This window comes from Lepidochelys kempii, chromosome 3 (genome assembly GCF_965140285.1).
Source record: "Lepidochelys kempii isolate rLepKem1 chromosome 3, rLepKem1.hap1, whole genome shotgun sequence".
NCBI classification, from domain to species: domain Eukaryota; kingdom Metazoa; phylum Chordata; order Testudines; family Cheloniidae; genus Lepidochelys; species Lepidochelys kempii.
The window spans coordinates 75,753,016-75,778,213 of record NC_136382.1 but is presented as its reverse complement, the minus strand read 5'-3'; the positions used below and the strand labels follow the sequence as shown (position 1 = coordinate 75,778,213).

At 43.1% G+C, this 25,198-nt stretch overlaps 1 long non-coding RNA gene across 1 annotated transcript; it reads right to left on the bottom strand.

The window, feature by feature from the left end:
• Positions 1-7,585: 7,585 nt before the first annotated feature.
• On the bottom strand, positions 7,586-24,956 carry LOC140908198 (uncharacterized). Its single transcript, XR_012157802.1, has 3 exons — positions 24,868-24,956; positions 8,305-8,474; positions 7,586-7,732 (listed from the first exon to the last, which is right to left on the bottom strand). It is a non-coding gene; the product is annotated as an uncharacterized LOC140908198 (long non-coding RNA).
• Between the last annotated feature and the right edge of the window lie 242 nt (positions 24,957-25,198).

The window sequence follows — 25,198 nt, the reverse complement described above, 5'->3', positions numbered from 1 at the left end:
TACTGTGGTGGCCTAGTGCTGGTTCCTAGTGTACTGGCTGTAGGAAGGAATACTGGCTGACTTAAAATCTGATACCTGTTCTCACACTGTGCTTTTTATTTTAGAATCTAGTTTAAATACACTAGTTAACATACAAGTGTATATTCATGGCTCTCCTATAAAAAAGCTCATTTAAATAATATTCAAACCAGCATAACTAAGGGACATTCTGTTGCCATGTGTTCTATCAGGCATGTAAAATCAGCATGGTTAGACTTGTAGGTATAACGTAGAGAAGATGGGAAGCAGACTCTTCTTGACTGAAGGCCCATACCAACTCTGGAATCCTACAGGCTGAGGCAAATATCTTTAATTCCTTCAACTAAGATTGTTTTTTGGTGAAATAGGAAAGTGCCTATGAAATAGTGAGAAAATGGGGCCTGTGGACTAGAAGTTCTATTAACCAAAGATAATAGAAACAGATATAACATAAAGCTTCAGAAGGGTTGGGAAATTAAGGAAGTCTCCTTAATTGCCCCATATTCCTGCAAACCAGGGTTTCCCTCCTCCAGGTGGGGAGGAGTTATATGGTGGTGGAATCTCATGCAAGCAACAAGTTCAAGCTCTCCAGTTGGTAGCTCAGTTTTTCCTCGATATTTCAGTAGATAAACTGCCTGGGCAGTTAGTTCAGAAAGTATCTCAGCAGCTTGCTTGAGTATGCAGGCAATGATAAGAGCTGCATGTAAGAAGTTGCACAAAGGAAGCCATTTACAGACCACACAACCACCTGTATAACTCAGGAATTGTGTTACATATTCTTTGAATGCCATCTATCGACTAACTATTTACATATGTAAATATATAGAACAATCTCATTGAAGGCAACGGTAAAGGAAATACTAGAGAAAATGAAAGGGCTTGAGATAAATGCTAAATCACAAGCCCGGGCCATTTCTTCTTGTGACTCTGAACCACATATAGTGCCAGCCCTTCCAGGGTAAACCGAAAGTCCAGTAAACAACAGCCCACTGACCTAACTTTGGGACTTCAGCCCAACTCTGGACTCAGTAGTCCTTATCCCAGGTATCAGGAAGTTTCAACAGTCCCTATCCTTGTGTCAGGGGTTTTCTATTCCACCTTCCTCAGTGGGCCAGTAGGGGAACTGATGCCCTGCCACTACTTTTGGGTTTTGGTTCAGGGATGCTCTACTAAGCAAAGAAGGCCTGGCTACACCAACCCCTTGCTTCCTCCTTGCACCATTTCCTACCTCGACCTGTCCTAGGCCTTTCCCACAGCCTCTCCCTGGGCTCAGAGGGTATTTGCATTTCTCTCTAGACCTCTTCTGCAGGCTCACTGCAGAGCTTTATAGCACTTTCAGACATCCAGCTGATTCTGCTGCAAGAGAGTTTTCTCAACTCCCCCGGCAGGGCAGTCCCTGACCCTGCAGGAAGTTTCCTGCTTCCTGCTGGCCCGTCCACCAACATAGAGAACCCTGAGTGGAGGCGCTTCCCCAGCTGTCCTCCCCAGCTACCATGGTCTCCCTGTTGCTGCGTACCTTCCTTCAGGGAGACTCTGTCTGTCAGCAGTCCAACAGAGCTCCCTGACCCAGCCAACCTTCTCTCCCTGAGTGAGAGCCAGCAAACCACTCTCCTTCTTGGTCTGCTCCCAGATGAGTTGCATTCAGCCCTTTTCAGCTTCTTGTTCCTCCAGGTTTTACACCTACTGCAGGGCAGGTGTAGCAGAGCAGGGCTGAGTGAGCCCATAGGCTCTCATTGACCTCTTCTTTCCCAATGTGAGGTTTGCACGCCACATCACAAAGGCCCTTATTCAACAAAGCAATTAGGCCCAGATCCTCAAAGATATTTAAATGCTAATGCAATGGGAGTTAGGCACCTAAATACCTAGGAGGATCTGGGTCTTAAGGACTACTTAATTGTTTTGGTGACTAGGGATGGACATAAGAACATGCTTAGGAAGTTGCTGAATTGGGGCATAATTGCCATGTACTAAGATTAAAGACAAAGGATACAATTTTCAGTCCATGATCTTAGTTATGAGGAATGTGAAGGGATATTAATAATATGGATTTTGTTAAAAAGCAAATTCATGCACACATATACAATTTCCAAAAAAGAACACTCTTTCTACAGAAACTTCACAAATGTATAGCTAGCAAGGACACAGTGGAAGTCCTTACAAATGAGGATACAAACGTGTCAGATAGTTGGCATTTAAGTGATAATTTGGCAATAATTATCTTTAGTTCCCAGCAGGCCCAAGGGTTCTCTGTGCAGTACTGTACTGACATGACAGGCCAGTTCTTTCAAGCCAGCATCAGAAATATCATTACATCTTGCCTCCAGAAGTTGTGACTTTGTTCCACAGGGAGAGACCAGGTCAACTCTGAGGTCAGCTCTGCAGCCACTGGTAACGCTAACAACAGGCTGGCAGGAGATTAGAGAAACCCTCATTCAATAAAGTCAAAAGGATTTTGTCTCCCTAAAGCACTGAGAAAAATGAGTTTATAGATAACTCAACTATTGCTTGCCCTATGGACATTATCCTTTAACTTTCAATGAGGCAGCACATGCTGTTATCCTGCAGGTACCATGTGAAGCTGAACCTCTTCCAGCCTTAGTAAGAAACAGAGGCTCCTGCTGGCCTTGCAAGCACATTGAACACATTATTAAAGGTACATGATCTACAAAATTGTCCCACATCAGAGCCTATTTTTAGTGGTGGTTTTACAATTTGCCAGTTGCTGACAATGCTCCTTTACCATTGGATGCTTCTGAGTCTATCGTTCATTGAATTGCACTGTCTGGATAGATTATTTTCAGCTTTGAGGGAAACCTCCTTCAGCTTTTAATCTTTCCATTGATTCCTGCTTCATGTTCAGGCTTGTCACATACATGCAAACAATGGGGAATTTTTTCACTTTCTTTTTAAAAACAGGATAATTTGTTAACTTTCTATGTAGGCTGAAGACTCAGTTGACCATGCAGGCATCTTTCTTTACTCAATTAAAGCTTTAGAGGATCAAATAAAATTTAGAGGTACTTGGAGGTGAATGGGCTCATGACATTACCTTTCTAGAAACTTTTCTGGAAAATATTTTTTAAGAAGCCAGACCAGTTCCTTTTAAAAAACAACATTCTACACTACACACCATTGTCTGTGGTATACTTGGAGCTCAGATACTCTGAGAGGAAGACACCAAAGTAGAAACTATTTTTTTTTCTAGTAGCGTTTTCTCTTTCAGAGAGTTTCAGGCCTTTATTTTTTAAATGTTGATTTGCAAATTGTATTTTGTGTTAGAAATGCTGAATGCATTTTCCCAAAGTTGCCATCTATCACTACTGACAGATTATTGGTTAATTCTCCTTTGAAAAGCCATTCCTCCCGCTCCCCCAAAACCCCTCTAATATTTTGCATCACTTTCAAGAATAGATTTCAAACTCATGCACCCCCTCCACTGTGGCCTGGCTCAAGCCTCCCCCATGGCACTTGCTAAGTGAAGTGGCTTCTGCCTCCTCCTCACATGGGTTGGTTCCTGAGTTCTTTGTTGCAATGCTTGGTCCCTCCACCCAAGGTGACTCCTCTCTGTGCCCAAGACACAAGGGAAAATGTCTAACATTAACACTCTTAACAAGGAGTATAACCTAGTACAGAAACAACATATATTAATACAAATCCCAACAAATGAAATAACACACCCCAAATGACAGTTTAACAAAGTGGACTTTACTGGGGACAGAAAAAAAGAAAAGGTTCTAGGGAGGGTGTGACATTTCCGAGTGGTAGCCAGGATTGTAGACATCTCAATAGCACCTGCTCCTAGCATGAGGAAGCCTGTCTATACCTGACGTGGGCCAGCTCCCCAACTCAACTGTCCACTGGCAACACACACACTCCCTGCCATCACTTGGCAGGTTAGTGATTGGGACACTCCAACCCACAATCCCTCCGAGCATCTTCCTGAGGTGTCCGGCTTCTGGTCCGCTGGACACTTGCAGTATTCACAGATTTACTGTTTCCAAAGAAACAGAACAGCCCAGCTTACCAGTTCCACTTCAGATCACCACTCTGCTTAACACACAGCACTTAGATATGATTATAGTGAGCTCCAGTATAAGCTTATTTAACAAAGCAGAGATTCAAGTAACAGCAACTAGAAGTATTGGAAAGAAATGGTTACATATGAAATAAAATCATAACATACATTCTAGAACTAGATGCTCATGGCTTGTAGACTAATGATCACACACAATCTTTGCTAGCACTTCATAGCCTGGTTGGCTGTGACTCTTCGTTCATGAGACAGACTTACTGTCAGTTTGCCTCCTAGGTGAAGGATCCAGTATGTTTCTTTGCCCCTGCCCAAGATATACCAGTCTCATCCTTCATCTTCATTAATAAACAGGACACCCCTTGCTGGCTGTTGCTTCTTGTAGATTTCTCTCATTTTGCACCTGGCTTAGTATGCAAACAAGCATACAATGTGAGGCATACAACACGACAGCCAAATGGCCAGACAGGGAGATAGCCATCTGTTACCTTCTGCCTGAAAGGAACACCTCCAAGGTGTCACCTTCAGGTGACCTCACTTAACTTTAAGACCGTACAAACATAATTTTCAATATAGATACATTACTCCTTAAATATTATCTGTACATACCTTTCTCAGTGATTACTGCTTCTCAGTAGAGATCTTTCATGGCACCTTTTTGGTGAACTATCCAACCCAGGAGATCTCTGTAAAACCCTATGCACCCCTTGTGCGCTCTGCCTGGTGGCACCAAGGGATCCCTGGTTCACAGAAGGACAGGGTTAAGAGTAACTTAAAGGCTGTAACATCAATAATCTAACACATTTCCCACCTCCCACCATTCACAATTATAGCACAGCCCCCCAGCTCTCTCCCTGGCATCTTTCCAGGCAGATGGCATGCCTAGGATGAGTCCAGAGATGAGCTGCAAACATTGGCTACCTTAAAGAAACGCAAGGTACCCACTTACAATGTTTTCACCCCTGAATGGGACAGGGTCCTCTCCTGACTCCTTGATATGGAGTCCTGTGGAAGTCTTGGCTGACTCTAGGTAGCAAGAGCCAGGTCAGATCTCTGCCCTCTGGATGCTTGTCTCTACTGGGCTGGCACTGTCTGACCACACACTAGATTCTACTTTCTACAACAGTTCAAAGTCTCCCTTTGTAGGAACTGGGACTTTTGGGAGATAAGCTGAGATTCCGTGAGCTGTTCTGCTTCTCTCTCTCAGCCCCAGACTCAAGAGCCCCAAAAGTGAAACAAAAACTAGTCACTTAGGATATATTTACACTGCAATTAAAACCCTGTGGCTGATCCATGCAAGCTGACCTGGGCTCCTGGGGCTTGGACGAAGAGGTGGTTTAATTCCAGTGTAGATGTTAGGGGTTGGGGCTGCAGCGCAAGCTCTGGGATCCTCCCACTTCTGAGGGTCTTAGAACCTGGGCTCCAGCCTGAGCCCAAACATTTACACAGCAATTAAACAGCCCCTTATCCTAAGCCTCAGGAGCCCAGGTCAGCTGGCACTGGCCAGCCACAGGGTTTTAATTGCAGTGTGAGTCTCTGAGTCAGTCCCCTCTCCCTGAAGGGTTGAGCAGATCTGGCTCATCACTGCCCCAGCAAGCTGCCTGTATAAATCACACCACCAGAAGCCTCCCTATTAGCTTCTGAGGGAGTTTCCAGTCTATTCTGTCCCAATGCAGACTTTAAACAGGCTGGGAAATGGCATGGTTGTAGTGCAGAGGTTAGGTCACCTAACGGCTCAGTCCAGTGTTTCTGGAGCTGACAAATTCCAAAGGGGTGTTTTGCTCCCTTCACGGCTTGATTATCACACTCAGCATGGTATGCTGCATATAGAACAGAAACTAAAGTATTGCAGTAACAATTTGTTTGATGAATTTAGCCCTTGACAACAAACTTTTAATTTTAATTAATTTGATAATTATTAAAAATTATTGGCAGAATAGTTTATGTGATGTCTTCACTGCAATTATCGCTCAGAATATTTGCTATTCATGGTTTACTATGGCCCCAATCCACCAATCACGTAAGTTTGTGCTTAACTTTAAACACGTGACCGATTCTGCTGAAGTAATAAACATTATTTGATTTTCTGGATCAGGGCCTATTTGTGCTGCATGATTGATCACCTGAGTCACCTGGTCAAAGATTATAGTAAACCTGTTCTGATGCAACATCAACAGACCCCAGTATTGGCAGGCGGGATCAAACCTGGGAGTTTAGTACACGAGCCTCTACTGCATGAGCTAAAAGCCACCTGGTTGTTGGCTAAGGCTGTGGAGCAGATCTCATTCTCTCTCTCTCTCTCTCTCAGTGGTCTCGGTGCCACTAGATGGGACAGAACACCGCAACCAGTAAGTGTGTGGGTTACACATCAACTCAAAGGACCACTCAAAAATCAGTGGCTTCACTACTCTGGCAGTAGAAAGGAGCCTTATTGCATGTGTAAATCTAATGTACATACACTTTTAGGCCCCACGTTGCCAGAACAGTGTAAAAAGGAACATACACATAAGTAAGAATCTGACTCAGTATCTCTGGGGATATGCTGAGGCAGTCTCTTAAGACAGGAGGCTGCTTAATAAGGATGGTCTCTTACATGTTTCGCTACACTTTCAAAGCCCAAATGAGATTTCCAGATGGTCATGTGAACATAGGGCAAATAGTTGTGCACCACTGGTGCGTATTTGGCACAAATACCAATGTAAATTCATACGTATTTGTGATTCTTCAAGCTTGGTTTTCCTCTCATGCTGATGTAAATCCGGAGTTACTTCTCTGAAGTCAGCAGAGCTACATCAGTGGTAAACTGGCATCAGGATAAGCAGGCCCTCTCCCTTTCCACAAATAGTCTTGTGCACAGTAATTTGCTGGTATGAATGCTCACAGAAAGTGAATACAAGGAGCTTTAATACTATCAAGGCAAACAACATTTTTTTAAACAAATTCACAAATAATTTTGCAGCATGAACCCAATTCTACTTATGAGCACTGTTTTTTGTCTTCTGCTTTGTCCTTTAGTGTAACAAAAACATCTGAATTAATATGCCTAGCCATCGTTAATATGAACTCCATTATCATGTTTCAATCACTCAAATTACTAGCATTAGCCTTTAGACTGACTTCCGAATTACAGATGAGAGGGTTACACAATAGACATTGGAGAATCACTTTAAAAAAAAAAGAGTATTCCACAATCCTTCATTGAAATACCATCCAGCAATTAAGAGAACCAAATCTAGTCAGACTGAGAAGCAGTCACATGAGTATACAATACAATAAACACACAGTGTAGAAAAGCAGAGGCCATTGAACTTTATTTCACTTCCCAACTGCAGCGTTACTCATAATTCATGGGTATACTCGCCTTTCAACCTTCAAAACCTTTCCCCGAGTATTTGCAGGAGTCTCACATAAATATTGCTACAGTAAGTAACATCAACACTTAGCTGTTTTTCAGGAAGAGCTGTGTGATATTATTATGGTATTCCATTAACCTAGCTGCAATGTGCAGGAGGTCTAAATCAAATCATACCGATTAAAGGTAACAATTACACATGTACAAAAGAACAATGGCAGGGAAAAGTTTATTCCAACCTGCCCATATTTCAAGGTATAAATGACAGTGATGGTTCCTTCGTAGTCTTTAATGGCCAAGTGGGACATCATGTTTGTGTTGGCAAAATGACTCTGAGTGAACACAGAATGAAGCGTATGTTAATATATTGTTTATCTACAGCTGAAAAAAAGAATGGATCTACAAACTGCTTTATTTTGTGAGGATGGTAACCTCATTCCAAAGCATCAGGGAAAACGGCCATTTAATTAAAACAACCAAATGTTGTGAAATAATTAATACAAGATCCTTCCCTGAATTGGTTTTAAAACCTGACTGTCAAAAAAATAAAATTAGAATTACTAAATTTAAATTTAAACAGGGAGTTAAGAGAACCAACTCATACCACAATACATGCTTAAGTACTTTCATCCATCCCCCTTCAGGGACAGACTTAAATGTGTGCTCAACTATAAGCATGTGCTTGAAGCCCATTAACTTCAATGCAATTTAAGCATGTGCTTAAATTCATTTCTTGACTGTGAATACTTTCCTGAGTCAAGGCCTAAGAAACAGCCTTTTCATGATGGCCCAGATCCATCAAAGGTATTTAGTTATTTGATTTCAATAGGCATTAGGCACCTAAATACTTCGGAGGATCTGGGCCATCTGCCTACAACTCCAACTACTTTTACAGAGCACTCACCATCATACTTCATGAAATACAGTTCACTCAGACCTCAGCAAAAGGATTGAGGGAGTTGCTCACGTATCCTTCGAAGAGTTAATCTTGTTACGTATTAGAGTGAGATGCGCAAAACTGCATGTAGGGAGGAGGGAGGCAAGCTGCACTGAAGAATTCAAAGCCTAATTTCACTGCAGAAGCGAGAGAATAAACAGAAATAACAATTCGTTAGTCTGAGCTGAAGAAGATAGGGAGAGACTACCAATAGTGATGCACTCAGACACATTCTACTAGCTCATTTACATGGAAAAATAGTCAAAATTTCAATATATGTACAATATACCTATCTAAATGACCCACTACAAAACATCACATTGCAGTCTGCGTCTCTGAATTAAGCAGCCAGCATAACCTGCTGATTTGGAATTGCTTTTCTTTCAACTTTACCTGGATTCTCTGCCTACATTCAGTATTATAGCAATCTAGGATCTCTTTCCACTCTGCTGAGGAGTTCTCTTTTTGTTTTCCCCCCCTGAACTGGAGAAGTCTGATTGCCGTTTTATGTGAGTGCTTTGTTGCAGACATCTGAAGACTGGCTTTGTGGTTGTGTGGGCTCCCAGTGGGAGAACCCTGAAACTGGATGGTATAGTCTAAACCGTCTCAGAAAGCTGCACTTATCCTGGACTCTACTTTTATTTCTTTCCTACAGTTGAGCTGTAGTCTATCCACATTACTATCTGATATTACAGATCACCTCCTTGAAGGGTGATAAAAAGCTTGTACCGCCTAATGCTAGAGAGAAGCTGTGATTGTTTGGTGATGTTTTCAGATGCACTTGGGAACTGTATCTGTTGTGTGTTATCATCAGCTTAATTAAGATAAGGATATGGAGTTTGTTACAGGGAAAAGAAAACAAATGATTTATATGGCATTAATTGTACTGATGAAGTGCAGGTTTATCAAGATGCATAAATACAAATGCAATATGAATTCAAATAAGATGATAAAATGAAGTGCTAGAGTTCTTTTCAACAACTTTCCATAATTTTCAAAGTTTCCTAAACAATAAAGTGTGCTGTCTGCCAGGAAGAAAGTTTGAAGTGAGATAGGGACAGAGGCAGAGGGCAGGACTGACTATACAGATAAAAATAAAATGTAAAGCTGACTTTAGATGAGTGAATTTGATCCAGTGGAAGAAAATTCACTCTGCTCCCTGCCATGCAGGTAGCATGTTTGCCTGTGACGGCAGCAGATTATTTGTTCTTTTTCCCTGACACTGAACTAAAGAATGCATTGTGGGAAAACCATCATGACACATGACACAGTGCAAAGGGGGATCACAGCGTGAAGCAGCATCAAGGGGCTTACTTGGCCTTGATGCACTCTTGCACAGCATGGGGCGCCACAGATGAGTGTCTCTTCCAACTCAAGCAGTGGTGCAATTTGCACAACTCTCATGAGAGCGCATGGTGAAGCCGCTCTCAAAGCCCTCATGTAAACAGGGCCAAAAAAAAAAAAAAAAAAAAAGTAAAGCCTTCTGCACCATGCACAGAAAAAAGCACAAAAGGAGATAGTTCAAAAGAGGTTTTGCCCAAGGGGAAGAGGGGGAGAGAGAAATTTAATATGAATATTAGAAGCAAATGAGAGGCTTAAAAACAAAAGCTTGCAGTTAGCACAATTGGGAGAGGAATGGTCAGAAGAACTAAAGTACAGCAAGGCACTGGATGGCAAACCACAAATGGAGATTTATGTGCCAAGGAAAAACTGTAATTGAAATAAAGATACTAATATGTTTCTGTATCACAAATAGGCCCGGAAACTTCTTCAGAATTGCCTAAGTTCAGATCATACGTTTGCATAAAAAGAGAGAAATAAAGCCCTGCTATAAGTGTTCCTTGCTAGCCTGTCTCTGAGCAACAGGCTCTCCTGTGTTCCCACTCCCTTGTTGCTCCTGCTTATCATAATACGCCACTTTTGCACAGCAGATTTACATTTCAAAAATGCTGTATCGCGGCTCTAAAATTAATTATTAATCTTTCATCAGTCCCTTCCACAGATACATTTTTAACTTTGATTTTGCTACCCATTCAGAAGTGGGGGGAGTGGAAGGGGAAGAAGCTTTAATCTTGTCACTTTTCTTTTGGGTTCTGTTCTTGTGTGTTACCACTTCTAGCCCCATAAGTGCTCTGAAGGTAGAACTTTAACTTTTGTTCTTGCTTTTAAAAGACATTTAAAACAGTTGGGAGAAACAGGACATTTTTTACCCTGTGGGCTTCACTCACAGATGGTCAGAAAAGCTCATTTGGCCTTGAATTTTAGTCCTCATGAGGGTATATTGTACCACTTTGCCAGCTCTGGACTGGATTGTTACTTGAACTATATGCCTGTGCAGGAGAGTAAGAATGCCCACTTGCACTCCTGCAGGTCCTGTCCAGAACATTGGTCCAGGTGGTGCCTGCTTCCTCCCCTACCCAGAGGTTGGTGGGTGGGGTCAGGTAAGAAACGGGCAAAACCTTGGCTGTATCAGCCAGCACAGTGGAGTCAGTCAGATGAGGAGCAGCAAAACTATCATTAACAAAAGTCAATTATTACCCTCCCAGAGCAAGTGGGGAGGAGGGAGGAAATTGTGCATCAGAGACGTGTTTGAGGCATAATGCTGGCTGTTGTTAGACCTGGGATGCTGTGTTATATCCTTCACCCCTTGCTTGGGATTGTGCCTAATGGCACAACCTAGCCCATTAGATGGGCCAAACAAATACCTGTGAAATAACCAGCAATAAAGGAGACAGTTTCTAAAGGATTATTGAAAATGGATTCCTATTTGCCTTTAAGCTGCAAAATTGACAAAGCATTAGATTAGCAACTAATCACACACATGCACACAGCACTAGTGTACAAACCTGTGCTAACACAGAACTAAAATGCTTCGTGCAGGCTGCAGGCTGAATTAAGAAGAAAAAAAAACTAGCAATGCTCCATTAGGTGCCCTGTTTTAAAATAATATTCTGCTTAAAAGAAACAAAATAAATAAATAAAATAACCAGCCTCTCTTCACATATGCCAGTACAACATGGTATCTATTTAAAGGCCAAAGACATCCATTTATAAGAAACCCTACTTTACATTTTTATTCACATGTATAGGCTAAGAAATATATACTACTTCCAACAGTTCACTATTTTAAGTGAGCTTTACTGGGTGCATGTTTGGATGAATGTGTCTCAGAATGTTGTATTTAATCAGAGATTAATTTGAATCAATAGACTATAACTTACAAGAAATCAGATAAAGTACAAGGGAAAAATAAAGCAGAAAATCCAGTGCAAAACATACAATTGGTTGGATTTTTTCTCTCCACGTATTACCAGGAAAGTAGTCCTGCCTATGATATAATATATATCCTCTCAGTTTGTCACTGTATTCACTCACTCATGATCGTGTTTGAGTGGTATCCCTCCCTGTTTTAGCTGTAGTGTCAACAAGCAAGTCTGGTAGAAACTGCACATACTGCTCCTTAAGTTTAGCACCTTAATTAGGGTTGTAGTTCAACAATAATAATAAATTAGCATTTGCATAATGTGCAAAGCACTGTACAGACATTAACTATCACAGCACACTAGCGGGTAAGTATTATTATCATCCTCCTTTTGCAGCTGGAGAAACTGAGATAGCCTCGAGCTTGTTTCAGGGGGGCCTCCAAGCAGGGCCAGCATTAGACATGCTGGGGACCAGGGCAGAAAGCTAAAGCCCCACTGCTTGGGGCTGAAGCCCAGGTCCCTGAGCCCCACCACCTGGGGCTGAAGCTGAAGCCTGAGCAATGTATCTTCATGGGGAGCCCCTGTGGCATGGGGGCCCAGGCAATTGCCCTGCTTGCTACCCCCTAATGCCGACTCTGGCTTTTATATGCAGAAAACCAGTTACTGTGACACAGGTGGGCCATGGAGGTTTTTATAGCATGCTGGGGGAGGCCTCAGAAAGAAAAGGTTTGGGAACTTCTGCTCCAGAGCCCGATATCAGCATGTACTGGCAGGTCCCTTTACAGTGTATGTGACTCTAGCATTATAATTTGCTATTTTTAAAAGCAGATTGTGGTTTCAGTGTGTTGATGCTAAGTGTGCACGTACACAGAACTGTGTATGGATGATCAGTGAATACCCATTTCCAGAGGGGAAGCATGGAGGGTCATGCAGGGTCATGTGCTCCGCCCCCCTCCCCGCCCCCGCATGCTCACATGGACTAAACATGCTCTGTAACACTGCTGAAGCTGTCTGCCCTCAGTCCGCCCCCCCCATTTTACCCCCCCGCAGGGGTATTGGCGGGCACTGGTCATCTCTGCCCATTTCTGCTGTATGCCACCATAATGCACTGGAGATGAGGTGCAATAAATAATCCCACAGTCTCATTCTGGGGATGCAAAGCAAGAGCAAATAACGATAACAACAGGGCTTGTTTCCTAAAAATAAGCAGGGCTTATGTGCTGGTGTCACAGAGGTTACTCCCTGTGGAGTGCACTGAATTCCTTATAGCTAAATAAAAATAGACAGATCACGTAGCTGCAGAGTAAGACATGAGTACGGTTTCAGCAGGAATGTAGCTCCATGCAAAAATCCAATATTGGCCTTGGGACACATCCCTTTTTGCCCATATAACATTGAATAATGTGTGTGGCTGACAATGTAGTGATTCTTAACTGTGCACAGACTCTTCTCACTCAAAACGTAAGCTCCATTTTTTAATGTCTGTGGTTGTCCTTGTCCTCTCCCCATGCCCAGCTGGTGAACTGGTGGTGATGGAGGAGGAAGGCAGCACTTTGCCTCTGCATTCTCTCCCCTTCAGTTTGTCGAGCCAGTGTGATTCCTTCCACCCCAAGAAACACCTGAAGGAAGTTGAGCACTTATCAGTTACGTTAGTCACCCTTTTAAACAGGCCCAGAGGGTCATCCTGACCTTTCTCTGCATGGGATGGGATTTCTGTACTGGAACCAATACAGAGATTACACTCCCCTGCACAATGCCCTCAAAATAGCAGGGGGTGGGGTGGACGTGGAGAAGATGGCTCTTCAACAGTTGGGAGGAATAATTCTTCTGACTGAAATTATACCACCAAGCAGCAGATCCCATGTTAACTCCGACATGAATTTGAGAGGAGAGGTTTAAGGAGAACCTATTCCTGTGTGAGTTCTGTGCCCTGCTCAGCAAGGATCACCTCATTAGCTGGAGGAGCATCTGTGGTGGGTTTGGACAGAGAGGAGTGGCTGAGACAGTGCTAGACATGCTCTTCCTGGTTCCCTTTCCCTCTCCCAACAGCCTGCAGCATGTGTGTTTCAGAGACGGGGAGAGTGCTGCTGCTTTTTTGTTCCCTCCCCTACCACTCTGTGCTGCAACATGAGGGGTGGGGGATATTTTCTGTAGCATCATGAGGTACTGAAGGTACTGAAGCCTGTCCTGCTCACTCCTGCAATACCCTATCTAATCACCTGGGGAGTAAGTTAACTAAAATCTTCCCACCACCCACCAGGTAGGTAACAGAAGACTAGAGAGGGAAATTCTTTGAAAACAAACAGGAAATTTATGAAAAGGTTACTAACAATGTCAGGGAGAATAAAACAGATTAAAACCATAAAACGGCAATGTGGTTGTCCAAAGATGGGCCTGAAGCCCTGGTTCCCAATACAACCCTTGGCAATTTACACTTCTAACAAAATAAGCTAAACCAAGGTACCCCAGAACTGTACTGTATCTCGAAGGATCTTGAGTGGAATCAGCTGCGGGTGTTAAGTCACAGTCTCTCCGTTGCTCATAGGGACCCAGACCTGCACCTGTGCACCCAGTGGTTCTTGGGGACAGGAGGAGCTCAGGACCATCACTGCATTGGAACCAGAAACCAGGAGACTGCTGGTATTGGCAATCACTGGAACCAGGAACAAGGTAAGTGGATTCAGGTGGAAGATACCTGGATGGGTGGGATAGATCAGGTAAGATGGTGAAGGAAGTTCTCGATGCCCATGCAAATGTGACAGTAACTGGCTGCCTCTCAGATGGAGAGCCCCACTGACAGGGTGTGCAGCCCTTTTATGCCTTCTGTGTCGCGAAAGTTCTAGTTCAGACTGGTTTGATCCAGTCTCCTCAGAGGCAGTTTCTGTGGCAAACCCTGTTTCCCACCAAACGAAAAAGTGTGAAAGTGCATTGTAAACAACCAAAACTGGACTTCCTTTTAAAAGATGGATTCCATTGTCCAAAATGCCTTATAACTAATTATTTTAATACAAATACAATAAATTCAAATGTGAACAGTGAAACAAGCATAAGTAAGCATGAATAAACATATATAGGGAACTCCGCCCTACACTGCCATTGGACAATGTGGGTTGGGATGGGTCAACCAATTAGCTTTGACCTGTTGGGGTGGGGGCTGTTTCTGTTTGCTGCTGGCGAGCAGCCATTTTGGGCTCTTGGGCATGGGTCCCAAGCATGACATTGCATGAGGAAGGGATTTGCCTCCATGTCTCACACAGCCTCATTTTATATCGCCTACCTCATGTGTGGAGAAGGGGAACAGGTTGGAACTCTGGCTTCCAGCCAGGGTCCCAGGCAGGTCTGGAGGTGTAGAGGGGGTATGGCCCTTAGACCACACTCAGATTTGTAGAACCTCCGGGGTGGGAGGGAAGGGGCATTGGAGCTCAGTGGAGCTGATGGATCGTTTGCGGGGTTTGTGTGTGTTTCCCCCTTGGTAAATAGTTTTAATAAAGTTGATGTTCATGTCTTATTGTTTCCTGGTTGCATCAAAGTCACTTAAACCTACATACATGCCAAACAAAAAAAAAAAAAAGGAAAAATGACGTCCACAAGCTGGATGACTTTTCTGATGAACAGACCATTATGTTTCAGAGCTGAACTTGCCACACAATTCTCTAGCTCCCTGCAGGCAAGTAGAACCCTTTGATGTCATTAGCTACCCCTTTGCAGAAGTCCTAAATATTTAAAAAGCAGAATAAACAGTGTTTATGGGACAAAGCCTACTTCTTGTTCATCTTTCCCTTAAATTACCTACCTTCTCTATCCTTCCTCCATGAATAGAGCTGCCCCTTTGCACCACTTAAATTAAATTATGATGCAACAGCTCTCAAAGAGAAGGAAAAACTAGTGCATGAAACAGAACCAAGCTGTGGAACTTGTTGCTGCAGGTGATGTTTGAGGCAAATAGCTTTGTAAGGGTAAAAAGAAAAAAAGATATATACACTTCAGAGCTAAAGCCTGAGAGCCAGTAATCAGGGCGGTAGGGGGTTTGCCAGCCCCTCACTCCTCATATGCTGTCTCTGTCTCTTCATGACTAGTCCTGATGGAAGAGATCCAACCGGCCTGTGGTGGGATCTGCGTTTGCAAATAAGCTTCTCTCTTTTTCCTCAGCATCCCCCGTCCCCTGGCATGGGGCTCTGGACATTACTGCAGCCTTGTGCAAGAGAGGCAGACTTGGCCAGGTCCCTAAATATAGTTCCCATCCCAAAGACCTATCAGGATAGGGAAGGGGTTGGATATGCCTTTACCCTCACTGGATCACCTTACCTGGGGGTGAGGGTACTATGCCCTGCTGGATTCTGCTCCACTGTGGAGCCTGTAGTCGGCTATAATTTCCAGGCTGCTCAGAGGGTTGGGGATGCTGTACACCAGTGCCTCCCAGACGGTTTGAAAGCTTAGAGACCCCCCCACCATCCCCCGTCAGGAAACTGAAACACGTTCCTTCCCCCTTCAGCCCTGCCATGTGTTGTTAAAGGCCTGCACAGCTTAATCTGTACATGCCTCCCCCCCGGCTAGTCTGACTTGCTCCACACTTTGGGAAATGTGTGCGCGCACACACAGCTTCCCCACCCACATCCCTTCGGGCCTGTAGGAAAGCTATCATGGATCGCCTCCCCTGGGCTAATTCTGCAGTAGGATTTCAGTTCTGCTTTCTGGCTGTGTAATCAGCCTGGGCTGCAGTGCTCTAGTTAGTTCCAGGCTGCAGAGCACTTTGGAGCCAGGATTTAGCCAAATGTGAGTAAGAGTAGCATCTGCAGACACAGAGCTAAGATAACAGTTACAAGGACTATCAATCCTCTTGCTTGAGGGCATAAGCTGCTCTTGCTTGAGGGCATAAAATGAGGTCATGAAGGAATTTCTGCCAACAGTATAGGACTGAAAAATTACAGGATGTGCTTTAACAAGGCCTTGACAATTTATAAAGCCTCTGGCATCAGAGGCCCAATATCAGAGTAGGTGGGTCATTATTTCAGTACAATTCTCATGCTCATTACTTCTTTTTATAAATACATTTATTTATGTTAACCTAAAGCAATCTTCAAAGAGGCCCAGAAGGATTTTAAAGCTATATACAGATATGGACATATGTTCAGTCCTTCTGAAGCATCTGGCCCTGGCCACTGGATACTATTGGTCTGACCCAGTAGGGCCCATTCTTATGGTGTTATGTTCTTAGAAGACAACCATGCAAAACAACAGTAGTGAATACAGATGAGAAACACTAAAAGGAGATTTATTGCAAAGCATTTCTTAACATTTTGAAAAAACAGAATTTCCCACTTGTGTGCATGTGACTGAAGGAAAGTAGTGCATTTCAGACCCAGGAGTTTATCACATGATAGGAAGCAGTGTGGCCTGGTGGCATGAACACAAGGTGGGAGGTAGGAGTCCTTAGTTTTCATCGCACCTCTGCCACTGACTCGCTATGTAACCTTGTGGGAGCTTCTGCCCTTTTCTTTGTCATTTCTCAATGCAAGATGGGGGAGTGATACTCATCTACCTCACCCATAGCATGGGTGGTGAGAATTAATGAGTTAATGTCTGTAAGGGCATTGGACATATAATAAACTAGCAAGGGTAATAACCTTCACAAAGCAAGCATCAAGAGGAAGGGGTTTTCAGAGCTCTTCTAAGCATTCTTTGGACATCACTGTAAGACTCTGTGTAAGATGCACATGGGGAAAAATTAGCACAACAACCACCACCTTGGATCAGGCCTGCTAATTGAGGGGAAGGCCCCCTATATACAGACATCCTCGCTCATTGGCCACTCCTTATAGCACATTGGCAATTAGAAAATAAATTGTAATTTAAATATCCAAGAAAACAGTCAGCAAACAAATAATATCTGAATCCATCTGGGTCACATCTAGACACAAGAAAAGGTTTCCTGTAACCATATCCCCCCCAAATCAGACTTTGCTGGTTCCCTAAGTCTGAAGACAACCTGGGGCTTTGTTTTGTTTTCAATGTGCATTGAATGGTATGGTCTGTAACTGGGAGACACTATTTAACAAATGGCAAAACTACAGAATTGGCTCGGGTGACTCTATGTTCATATATGTATTGTCTGTTTTTGTCCATTGAACAAATAATTTCCATGTAATGTCAAGTTCTGACCTGCTCTAACTCTCAAGTCCACTGCATCTGAATGCAGAATGAAAGAAAGACTGGTAACTTGTGAGCTGCTGGATTAAGCTGTGTTGGCCTCTTTTATACAGAAATGAACTTGTCTTATTTTCTTTTGTCCTTACTGTACAATGCCACATTCTTGCTAATTACATTATTCTCAGTGGTCTCAAGAATCCTTTGAATAACAAGTCAAGCCAATGTTGCTGGGACCTATGCATTTACGCTTTATTGGCCACTATTTTCCAAGGGCATAACACTAAAGCTGAACAATTAGTCTGCATCTAAGTGTGCACAAATGCTTAACATCAGCTGAGCTGGATCTCAGTTTGGTTAGAAATGCCAGAATTGGTTCTGCCTAGAGAAGCGGTTCTCAAACTTTAGGCCACCCGAGGACGCCCATTTTGATATAAAATTGTTCACGGACCCCCCCAGTGCCCTGCTTAGCCCCACCCCACCCCTTCCCCCAGGGCCCTACCCCACCCCACCTCTTCCCACCCCCACTCCACCCCTGCCCCTCGTCTTCCCCTCATCTCATTCCCACTCCTCCCCCTCCCTCCCAGTGCCTCCTGCACAATGCTTAACAGCTGTCCCCTGGCATGCAGGAGGCACTGGGAGGGAGGGGGAGGAGTTGATCAGTGGGGCCTGTGGACCCCCTGGAGTACTCTCCTGGACTCCCAGAGGTCCGCGGACCCCAGTTTGAGAAACACTGGCATAGAGTATGTAATAGGAAGTCTGTGGAGTCCCCCTTTGCCATAGTAGGAGGAAAGCTTCCTTTGATTCCAGTAGATGTCTAGTGGTTAACAGCAGAACTTTCATTTATAAACAACCTCCACCTTCACCACCAGCTTCTAGTGGTTTACTGTAAGCGTCCTAAAGGTTATACCTTAGTTGTAGAACAATCCTGGGCAGGTTATCCAACCTCTCTGAGACTCAGTATCCCCTCTGTGACAAGGCGCTAGGAGTGCTCACCCACCTTTGTTCTGTGTGATCCACAGGGAGAAAGCACAGCGTAAATGCTAAATCTTGTTATTACTGCTGCCTCTGTGAAATGTTGCTGTACTCTGCACACCTGACCTTTGAGAGAGCATAACAGGAACCAGCCTTTCAGACACAAGACTCAATACAACTAGATTGGGAAAACGACTCTTAGGGCCAATATTTGCCTTCTGTACAAGCACAAGTAGCCACGCTTGGCACAGGTGGGTTTTTGCAGATGCTGGGAAGCGGCAGTAGCCTTTGCTGCTTTAGCTTTGCTCTGAAGAGCGACAGCATCATAGCATAAGAATAGAGCCATCAGCCCTGACCGAGTGCATGGGGACATGAAGGGAAGACCTGCGGTGCTACGGGGATCCAAATCCATCTATCTATTGCACTTTTATGTCCCCATATTACTACAATAACTGAGTACCTCAAGATTGTTGAGGTATTTAACCTCACAACACGTCTGTCAGGAAGGGATGTGCCAATATTCCCAGTTTACAGAGGGGGATGGCAGCTTCTCTGTCCCCAGGGAGACTAAATTAGTAGCCTAATGTTCAGTGGTGGTGCTAGGCATAAGCAGACTAAACAATTGCTTAGGGCCCTGAGCAGCTCAAGGGGGCCCCCAGTTGTCTTTTTAGTATGTGTTGTGTGTGTGTGAAAAATATTCCTGCATGGGCCCCCAATGGGTCAGGCCCACCTCTGCTAATGTTACAGAGGAAGTCTGGTAGTGCAGCAGGAAACTGACCCTGGGTCTCCCAAGTTTCAGGCTAACGCTGAACCCCCTGGCCCATCCTTCATCTCTCCCAAACTCTTCTTTCCTTCACACACTGTAAATCCATACTTGATCTGCTTCAGGCAAAGCTCTCTCTTAGGCCATAGGCTAGGGGTCATTATTTCCCCCTTCACTAGAAACTAAAAACTCTTTGGAAAGGCACATAAAAAATATAGATAGAAAGGAAAGAAAATGGAGTTTACTTAACCATACAGATCAACAAAGAAGTACTACCTGGACAGCATCAATGGTGTTTGAAACCAGTTTTGGAGCATTCAATCCATTGCCTCCTCACTCTGGATAGAAAAGATAGGGTGTATCTTCTCACTGTGTTTATTTTTATAAATAAAGACCTACACCAATGGAGCTCTCCTGCTGACCTCATACTGTATTGTATTGGTCTCTCCTACTAACAGTTATCAGCTGGAATAACATTATAGCAGCATTTAGTCCAGAACAGTGTATGTAAGGGTCTCACAGAACATGGGGGAAAATGCACTTTTTTGTTTGTTTTAAGAAATAGCGAGGAAGATGAAGCGAGGAGAAAAACCCAGCAGAGGTCTTCTAATTGGAGCCAGATTTTCCTTTTGACCAGAGGCTAGATACTGACAGGCCATGGATTCACAAGGGCTCCAAGCGATCTAGTTCTGGCCTTTCCTGGCTACAGCGGGTGTCAGTGTTTGATGCAGGTAGAGTTCCTGTGGGGAGTACAGCGAACATGCAAAAGATAAAAGACAAATGGGATGGCTATAAGAAGCAATTGTGGCAGTGTCCATTTTTAAAATTAATTATTAACTAGGAAATACTCTCCTTTTGTTTATTTTGCCACACAAAGTTAAATCACTTGGAGGCCTGAAAATACACACACACACAAACAAAGTTTTTATTAAACAAATACTAGGAACCAGATTCTATCCTCTACCCATGCAGCCCTATAGTCAGGCCCACATGCAGAAGCCTGAGTAGGAGATAAAACTGTGATTATATCCAAATAGGGCCCAATCCTCCAAGTCCTTACTTTTGTGAGTATTGAAGAAATGTACAGGACTGGTCATGACAGTGTGGGTTTGGGATTGCAGAAATGTAAGTGAGGGTGGAATACTGACTTTGAGCAATGTACTTGGTTTGGCTCTTCATCATAGTTTTACTGCTTCATGCTATCAAAGGTAAAGTTGTAGGGAAAAGCATGGAGTGATCCTACTTATGATTAATTAAAAAAACAAACTCTTCCTTTGATCCTTATTTAGTCATCAGTACAGAGGATGGCCTCCCATTCATCTCTAACACTGTAACCTAAGTAAGGATGCAAATTACAAATATGCAAATAGCTCAGTATTCTATTGGCTCGGTAATTGAGCAGCTGTCCTGAAAAATGAGGGTGTAAGTGCTTTCACAGGGGAAGCAGCAGGGGCTGCTGTAGCTATAGGCAAACCAGGCAGCTGCCTGGGGTGGCAGATTCTGCCTAGGGTGGCAGAGGCAGCTGGGCCAATTCTGAGTGGTGCTGTGACCCAGCTGTGCCAAGGTGCAACACCACTCACTCAAATTTGGCCCAGCTGCCCCTCCATCATGACAGAGGGGCAGCTGGGCTAAGCCTGAATGAGTGGTGCTGCCACCTCCACATGGACCCACCACTTCTACCATAAATACCATGCTATTAGAATGCTTGTCACACCCCCTCCAGAAATTCCAGTGTGCGCCTCATTCCTCCCTCCCCCATTCTAGAACCTTGGTTCTAGGTAGTTTGAGGGGAGGGGGGGCGGCACTCTGAGTGGCAGATTGCTTAGAATGGCAGATTGTCTTGAGCAGTTTCTGGGCCACAGCTACAAATGTACTGGATCCAGGCACTGTGGACCATTATGGGTTTTCTACAGAGCAGTTGGTGCAAATGACTGTTCCAAAGTTTGCCACCAGAGGTGCTTAAAAACAGAAAATCTGTCAATCAGGTACTGAAATCATGCAAGGACAATGAATCAGGTAGAGAAGGAAATAACTGAAGGATGGTGCACTGGACACATCATAAAACTGCGATGATAGTGGTTCGCTTGCACTCTCAGCCACATGTGAACCCTTTTGAAGTAGGACCTGTAGCATTTTATCTGATGCCTGTAAGCAAAGTCACAGCATTAATACCTGCCTTTAAAAGGGAGAAGTGGGAACATGGCTGAGTTTAACCAAAAAAACAGTGCTGTCCAATAAACAAAAGGGATCTCTCAAATCAAAGACATGAACACCCAGATCTAGCAAAATGCTTAAGAATGTACCTATCCCCACTAACTTCAATAAAAGTACTCACATGCTTAAGTGCTTTGCTGAATCAGGGTCACAGTATTTTGGGACAAAAATGAGATACCCCTATGTAGTTTCCATTGGTTCGCAAAAGCATCTAAAGAGTTGTCAAGGTTCCTTCCCCACTCTGAACTCTAGGGTACGGATGTGGGGACCTGCATGAAAGACCTCCTAAGCTTATTCTTACCAGCTTAGGTTAAAAACAAGGTACAAACTTTGCCTTGTCCTTGAACAGTATGCTGCCACCACCAAGCGTTTTAAACAAAGAACAGGGAAAGAGCCCACTTGGAGACGTCTTCTTCCCAAATATCCCCCCAAGCCCTACACCCCCTTTCCTGGGGAAGGCTTGATAATAATCCTCACCAATTGGTATAGGTGAACACAGACCCGAACCCTTGGATCTTAAAAACAATGAAAAATCAATCAGGTTCTTAAAAGAAGAATTTTATTTAAAGAAAAGGTAAAAGAATCACCTGTGTAAAATCAGGATGGTAAATACTTTACAGGGTAATCAGCTTCAAAACATAGAGAATCCCTCTAGGCAAAACCTTAAGTTACAAAAAGACACAAAAACAGGAATATACATTCCCTCCAGCACAGCTTATTTTACACGCCATTAACTAAAAGAAAAGCTAATGCATTTTCTAGCTAGATTACTTACTAACTTTACAGGAGTTGTAAGGCTTGCATTCCTGATCTGTTCCCGGCAAAAGCATCACACAGACAGACAGAACCTTTGTTTCCCCCCCTCCCTCCAGAAAGAAAGAAAGAAAGAAACTTGTCCCCTCATTGGCCATTTTGGATCAGGTGCCAGTGGGGTTACGTCAGCTTCTTAACCCTTTACAGGTGAAAGCATTTTGCCTCTGGCCAGCAGGGATTTTATAGCACTGTAGTCAGAAAGGTGGTTACCCTTCACTTTATATTTATGACAACAGTAATGTGGGCTTTTTTCTACACAGGTGCTCTAAGGAGCACACTAAACATTGACCAGTTGCCAAAGAGACCCTGCCCCTTGCCAGCTTCCGCTTTTTAGACTTATAAATGGCCAGTTTGCCCAGTGTTAGAACTGCAGAAATATGGTAGACTGAGCAAGGGAGAGAGACATTTGCAGCTCGCTCTAGAGCGCAAGTGCCAAGTGCGATAGACCACAAACAGCGGGCTTAGAAAATGTACAGGTCAGAATAAAAACATATATTGTATTGAGCCATCATGAGACCTTTCCAGCATTCAGTTTAATATTTCCCAACAGATAGAGATTTTTCCATTAAATATTTATTTCTTGTTTCAGAGCCCGAACCTAAAGATATTAATTACCATTTTTTTTAGACGAAAGAATTGAAACAAAACCCTGAAGTGTTTGGGACTGGAAATTCATGTGGATTTTAATCTTTCATAATCTAGTCACTCTAAATGGGTCCTTGAACAAGATACTTCAATGTCAAATCCTTTTCTGATGCAGCAGCCATAAAGGAATCACTATCCAGAAGTTCACAATGTTCAAAATGAGTAAATAAAAACACTTTATGTGTAGCTGATGCATCTCATCCAAGGACTTTAAAGGACGTTCAAACACTAAAGCTCACCAAAATATTAAAATTATTTTTAAAATGGCTAAACTGAGGCACAGAGAAATTGAGTGACTTACTCAAAGGTCATGGAGTGACAGCGGCAGAGTCAAGGAGTCCCAGTAAGTTGCTCAGGTACTAGACCACTCACTATAGAGAAGATGACATTTCCAAAATCTTGGTACACAGGACAATATGGATCAAAAGTCACAGGATACATAGGCGGAGAAAAATAATCAATTCTTTTCCAATTCACTAGAGCCCTCATGTGGGATCAGTGACCAAAATAAAGAACTCAGGAGAGATAACTAGAACAGGAGTTCCACCCCCATCCTCAACTGATATGAAAATAATTCTTTACTGGAGTTTTTTCCCCTTTGCTTTTATAATTTAGCACTTCAACACAGAGAATGTTAATGAATTGTACTATTAAGTGGGACATAATCATGTCCGTGAGGGATCAAGGAAATTTAGACCTGGGATTGTCTCAGATAATGAGAGGCAATTGGGAGTTTTTGGAGGAGATGAGAAGTTGGCATGTGGAAATAATAATTATAGATTTTAAAATATTTATTAAGAAATGCTGTGTGAGAAACCCTCCTGGTTTCATCTGAGAGTCTCAGTAGAAAGAGAACCAGGATACCTGGTGCTAAAGTCTCCTCAAATCCCACAAAGCTTTAGTGAAGATCTGATGCTCTGGCTGATGCGCTGCAGTTTGCTTAGTTGATAGCTCATACAAATCGTATTTCCAGGAAAATTTGTGCACTGCAGTCCCAGATGTCAGCCAGATGATACAAGGATATTTTGACTTGGAATCCTTTTTGTCCCCTTTCTTGTTTTGCTTAAGAAGAAAAGAATTGCTTGTGTGCTGTTTACAAAGGTTTCAGCATGATGTGTACTATTTTAGCTGCTAACACAAACAGCCTCCTGGATAATCAGAATTTTTTTTGCATTTCTCTTCATCCAGACAAAGAAGCAATCATCAGTTACAATCCCACATGTGAAATACAAATTTAGCACCATGAAAATGAAAACTAAAGTAATTTGTACCTTTACTATTCCAAGGGGATTCATTCTTGCTCCGTTTACTATGAAATATTTCCTCTCTTGAACTCAAAGTTGTATAAATGTCACCAGCCATGAACTGAATCATAATAAGAAGATGATATCCTGGCATTTCTGGTACCAAGCCATAATGACTAGGCCAGCTAGTTAGCACATGTGGTTAAAATAGTACTCATGCTCTTTATATACAGTTTGCTTTCTTAGGTCACATCAATGTTGGACTCTTTGGAGTTGGTAACATGAAATGGAACATGAAAAAAATACATTTTAGAGCAGCTCTGATTTTTAATTAATGTTGAGCAAACAAATTAACATCACCAACAAAAACCTTTCAAACTATTTCTTTAAGCAAAGAACATTTCTTCCTAATAATAACTCAGTCATGGAGCTACAAGGAAAAAAATGAAGTGTACAAGTGGTAAAGGATGCCAGCCACATAACATCAGGATCTGGACGCTTTATCATGAGAGACTTGAAAAATACTTACAACAGAAACAACCACTGCCATTCTCCGACCTTCTTCTGATGAGGGATCCACCAGAATAAAAATGTGTGTATCTTCTGCTGTGCTCATCTGCACTCTCTCCCGCTCTATAAATAGATATGTAGTTACTTAGGGTTTGTTATATACATATAGGTCATACAATGGAAATTAAATGATATATGTATATTTCATATACACACAGTCCATATATAACTTTTAATGTGAATAAATTTTGGACTCTTATGAGAGATACTATTAGCACGGCCTTGAGGTAGACATTGTGGAAACACGGGGAGGGGAGGCATAGCTCAGTGGTTTGAGCACTGGCCTGCTA